The following is a 6,442-nucleotide window of genomic DNA, read 5'->3' on the forward strand; positions in this document are numbered from 1 at the left end:
AATTCTGATATGCAACCAAGTTCTGATCAACATCCAAAATTGGTGTTGTTGGTGGAGTGAATTGAGTTGTTGGAGCTTCCAAGTACAGAACCTCAAACACAATCAAGTTATGAATATCAATTTCAGCACTTGTACCTGGGTCTTCAGTATGTACTTGTTCAATTATAGGTGACACAAGAGATGTAGACACTCTGTCTTGAGCAGTTTCTGGTTGTGCAGAAGGAAGTGATTCAATAATAATTGGTTCTGTTGGGATCAGAGATTCCTGACCCCCTTCCTTAGCTGCTTCCTCTTCTTCTGAATCTGACTCAACTGTGTCCATGTGAGCTCTTTGCTTTTTCATTTTCTGCAAGGGTGGAGACACTGTAGGAGCTTTATCATCAGGATTTAACTTTCTAAGCCTTTTGAGAGGCCTAGAACTCCCAGTTACAGTATCATTCTGAGAAGAGATCTTCTCAGCTTCTACAACAACATGTTCTGATATGGGAACTTGTTCCTCAGTATCTGATTCATCTCTCAGAATCATTGTCCTCCTCTTCTGTTGAGACTGAGGCACAGCCTTTGACCTCTTTGGTTTACAAGATGAAGGTTTCACAGGATGTGCAGATGGTTGAGGTTGAGAAGTTTGAGGTGTTTGTATAGAAGTGGTAGGAGCTGATGGTTGAGGTTCTGATGGTTGGACATTAGGATATAATCCAGTGTATTTAACTGGATCATAGGTTATTAAGGCTTGTTTGACAGATAAAGGAACTTGGAGGGGTCTTAACACAGCCTTCTTATTATCAGTAGATAATAAGTCATTAAAAGCTCTTTTAGCTAGTCTGAATGATGGAATTAATTCACTAGTTGATTGGGGCTTATCATCACAACAAAAACTATAAATAAGCTGACATAATCTAACAAAGTAAACAGTATTTCTGTCTTCTATCATTCTATCCTCAATGAAACCTAAGAAAGCACTTGCATAATCAAAATCAGTTTGGTTAATGAGAGCATACCCGATTTGTTGGCTGAATATGGGGATTGCATCGAAATTAGAACATTTGTTTGCAAAAGCCTTGGTTATGCAGTCAAAGAAGAAACTCCATTCCCTCCTTATGTAAGATCTCTTCAACTGACCCAACTTTGTCAATGTCCTCAAAAGTAGAATAAATACAGTTCTCAGGCTGTTGCAGTGCTTGTCGAACCGTGGCCAATGTCACGACATGCTCATCCTCCCCTGATGAAAAAATAATACTTGGGGACCCTTGAGCACCACCATCATCATATACTCCGCTTCTCCAGATTCCAACACTTGAGTACCAGAGACTGCATCAGGTTGAATCAGAGCGTACCCAATATCAGAACTAGTAAGAAAGTCCTGAATGAAGTGAAGTTCTGGTAGGGCTTCTGACTTGCTAAGAATAGCGGAGAAGTTATTAGGAACAAACTTAGCTCCATCAAAAATTACGTCTTTTGGTGCCATCTCTGTAAGAAATTAAGTGAGTAAGAGAATGTTTGCAAAGTGTTTGTGAAAAGTCCTGAGAGAAAAATAACTTCAGAAAACGAGAGAGAGAGAGAGAGAGAGAGAGAGAAAGAGAAAGTAAAAGAGATTTAGAATAGAAAAGTAAATAAAAGATTAGAAAATCTTTTATCTCTCATATATATACTCTCTCTACTCAACAACTGTATTCTTGAAGCATGGGATACACTTTACACCTGGCACCATGTGAACAGTCAATAAATGGTTAGAGCAGGAGTTAATGGGCACGTAAAATAAGCAATAATGACCGTGCACATGCAGTTTTTCAGGACATACACGTTAACCACTAACCCATAATGATTATGACTGATTTATCTCACTTAAACCAATATTATGAGAAAATATATCCGTTGAAGTAATGACCAAAAATAAACCAAGTAAATAAATACTGCCACGTCAGCATCAGAACTTGATTATTATCAGAATTTAAAAGTCATCAGAATATGGCTTCTTTACTCGAAAAGTGAATGTTTATTCCTGTAATTCTTCACACAAATACTGTTATGGGTTCAACAGAACTTAATCATCAGAACTTCCATCAGAACTTGTCCTCAGAATTTATGCAACTGACACTTAAACTGTTCATCTAAAACAACATTTATCACCACAATAATTTTCATCATTCATATGGAGTGTATGTGTGTGCATTAAGCTAAATATCAGACAAAGAGTAAAGTCTGATTCACTTCAGTACATCTTAGAAATAAGGCATAATTAAAAACTTTGCTCAAAATCTGTCATTATTCTGAAGCCTACTTTAGAATGAGTTCATGCACGAGTCCACCTCAACTGTTTTGTGCTCATTTTATGCATCTTTTGAAATTCCATTTTACAGTGGCTTCTCAGTGTAAGTGAGTCACGACTGCTTATCAGAATTTATGCTGTTATCAGAGTATTTCTCCAGTAATCATAGAGTGTGAAAAGTCACCAAGAATTTTTTTTGCTTTTCTAATGCATATTACTTAATACCAGCAATGCACTTGGGTCGTCCCTTCCACATTTTTACTCTAGATCTCAAAGGAGTACCTGATATTTATTTCTTTTCTTTTCTTTTTCTTTTGATAAGTGAGGCTTATCAGCACTTAGTACATCCATAAGATTTACAAACAACAGAACTTAAGAGATAAGAAGCAATATTCTAGTTTTTGACTTAGTAATAAGATACACAAAGTAAACTTCAACTAAGCTCAATATCAGAATTTGCTTGTGTTAAAAGATTTCCACATAAACAATTACTTCAAACATGGGATCTTTAGTATATTAAAGACTACTAGGTTAGTATCTAGCACAATTATCCTCATTGGATTGAATAGTCACAGAAACATTCATATCACTATCAGAGTTTAGAAATTCACATCAGACAACAATTAACACTTAAGCAAATTTCAATTTAAGCACAGAATACACAGAGATAGTAATATATGTAAATACTGATCATAAAGTCTGATGTATCAGAACATAAACTAGGTAGATTTAGAGAAATAACCTGAAATCATTCCAAGTTCATTTACCAATCTTGTAAAAGTAGCTTCACACAGTGGTTTTGTGAAGATATCTGCTAGTTGTTGATCTGTTGGAACAAAATGCAATTCCACTATACCTTCATCCACATGTTCCCATATGAAGTGGTACATAATGCTGATGTGCTTTGTCATTGAGTGTTGAACTGGACTACCTGTCATAGCAATAGCACTTTGATTATCACAGTAAATAGGGATTTTACAAAATTCTAACCCATAATCCAATAACTGATTCTTCATCCAAAGAATCTGTGCATAACAGCTTCCTGCAGCAATATATTCTGCTTCTGCAGTTGATGTAGAAATTGACTTCCGTTTCTTGCTAAACCAAGAAACCAATCTGCCTCCAAGAAATTGGCAGCTTCCACTTGTGCTTTTCCTGTCAATTTTGCATCCTGCAAAATCTGCATCCGAGTAACCTATTAGGTTAAAGTCTGATTCTCTAGGATACCACAATCCCAGATAAGTTGTACCCTTAAGGTACTTGAAAATTCTTTTTACAGCTGTTAAGTGAGGTTCTCTTGGATCTGCTTGAAATCTTGCACAATGACAGGTAGCATACATGATATCAGGTCTACTTGCAGTTAGATAGAGTAGTGAGCCAATCATATCTCTGTAATCAGTAATATCTACTGATTTACCAGTATCTTTATCCAATTTTGTTACAGTGGCCATAGGAGTGGATGCACTTGTACAATCTTACATTCCAAACTTCTTCAACAAATTTCTGGTGTACTTAGATTGACAAATAAAAGTTCCTTCTTCATTCTTCTTGACTTGAAGGCCCATAAAATAGCTAAGTTCTCCCATCATACTCATTTGATATCTTGACTGCATCAGCTTGGCAAACTTCTTACAAAGTCTCTTCTTCCAATTCTCCATTGTGAAAAGTACTTTTCACATCCATTTGAAAGACTTTAAACTTCTTGTGAGCAGCATAAGCCAAAAATATCCTTATGGCTTCCAATCTAGCAACTGGTACAAATGTTTCATCATAATCAATTCCCTCATGTTGAGAGTATCCTTTTGCAACCAGCCTTGCTTTATTACTTGTAATTATGCCATCACTATCAGTTTTGTTTCTAAACACCCACTTTGTACCAACAACAGACCTGTTTTTTGGTCTTGGCACTAGGGTCCAGACTTTATTTCTTTCAAATTTATTTAACTCTTCCTGCATTGCTTGCACCCAATCAGCATCTTGAAGAGCTTCTTCCACTTTCTTTGGTTCAGTCTGAGAAAGGAAATAATGATAGAGACATTCATTTGATGTAGCTGTTCTAGTTCTGACACCTGCATCATGATTTCCAATAATTAAGTCAGGTGTATGTGCTTTAGTCCACTTCCTTGCAGATGGAAGGTTATCTCTAGAACTGGATGCTCCCCCATGATTTATGCTGTCTCCATCAACATTTTCTGATGCTCCCCCTGAAATTATGCTCTCTGAGTTGGATCCTTGAGAATTTGAGTTTCCAGAAATATCAGAACATGAGTTTTCAGAATTATCAGAACTTGGCCCATCAGAACTTGATGAATCAGAACTTGAAGAGCCTGTTGTAGATTCTGATGCTTCTTGAGATGTGGTTGGATCTTCAATATGCCCCCCCTGCACAGGTGCATCTTACTTTGGCGTAGTCACCACAGTTTCAATAACATCAGAGTTTAATCCATCAGAGTTTGCAGTATCGGGATTTAGATTATCGGGATTTACAGAATCAGAATTTAAAACTTCATTTTCGAATCTCAGCTGATCATGATCATTGAAATCTTCAAGTCCAGTAATCTTCTTATCATCAAAAGAGACATTGATAGATTCCATGACAACCCTTGTTCTTAAATTGTAGACTCTGAAGGCTATTTTGGAAAGTAGATATCCAACAAAAATTCCTTCATCAGCTTTTAGATCAAATTTGGATAGTTGTTCAGGATGAGTCTTAAGAACAAAACACTTGCATCCAAATACATGAAAATACTTCAGATTTGGCTTCTTTTTCTTCACCATCTCATATGGTGTTTTTCCATGCTTGTTGATAAGTGTAGCATTCTGAGTAAAACAAGCAGTCTGCACAGCTTCAGCCCAAAAGTAGATTGGTAACTTTGCTTCATCAAGCATAGTTCGTGCAGCTTCAATAAGAGTTCTATTCTTTCTTTCAACAACTCCATTTTATTGTGGAGTTCCAGGAGCAAAAAATTCCTGCTTTATTCCATGGTTTTTGAAGAACTCTTCCATAATCAAATTCTTGAACTCAGTGTCATTATCACTCCTTGTGATTTTCACAGAGTTTTTGACCAATTTATCCAGTTGTTTGACATGATCAATCAAGATAGATGCAGTTTCACTTTTTGTGTGCAAGAAATACACCCATGTGTATCTGGTGAACTCATCCACTATGACCATAGCATATTTCTTCTTTGCAATAAACATGACATTCACTGGACCAAATTGATCAACATGTAGTAGGTGATAAGGCTCAAGAATTGATGATTCAGTCTTGCTCTTGAAAGAAGATTTTCTTTGGTTTGCCTTCTGACATGAATCACAAAGGCCATCAAGAGCAAATACTGATTTTGGCAGTCCTCTCACAAGATCTTTCTTGACTAGTTCATTTATATAGTTAAAATTTAAATGATAGAGTTTCTTGTGCCAATCCCAGCTTTCTTCAATTGATGCTCTACTCAACAGACAGAGTGCAGAACCATCAGTACTTGTTGAAAGCTTGGCTTCATAAATGTTACCATGCCTGTATCCTTTCAGAACAACTTTTCCTGTAGATTTTCTTACAACTTCACAGTGTTCTTCAAAGAAATTCACATGATAACCTCTATCACAGATTTGACTAACACTCAGCAAATTGTGTTTAAGTCCTGAGACTAGAGCTACTTTTTCAATGATGACATTCCCAAGATTGATATTGCCATATCCCAGAGTTTTTCCAATGTTTCCATATCCATAAGAAACACCTGGGCCAGCTTTTTCCACAAAGTCTGATATTAGGGCTTTATTTCCAGTCATATGTCCTGAACATCCACTGTCCAGAACTAGGATATTTTTCCTGTTGCCCTGCAATCACAAAGACCACTAATGATTAGTTTTAAGGACCCAGACTTGCTTGGATCCTTTGGCCTTATTAAGTTTGTTAACTTTTGCAGCGGATTTAGCATCAGAGTTTATGTTAACAGTTTTCTTATCAGAATTTACATTATCAGACTTTGCATCAGAACTTATACTAGAAGGAACAATGCTAACTTTCTTTAAAGAAGGTTTTATTTGATAATAATCAAAGCACAAACTATGATATTCCTTACAAGTATAAATGGAATGCCATAAACTACCACAATAAAAACAAGGATTTTGTGGCCTATATCTAACATACCGACTCTTAACTCCTGACTTTGAAGG

Source organism: Apium graveolens, chromosome 10 (genome assembly GCF_009905375.1).
Source record: "Apium graveolens cultivar Ventura chromosome 10, ASM990537v1, whole genome shotgun sequence".
Classification (NCBI taxonomy): Eukaryota; Viridiplantae; Streptophyta; class Magnoliopsida; order Apiales; family Apiaceae; genus Apium; species Apium graveolens.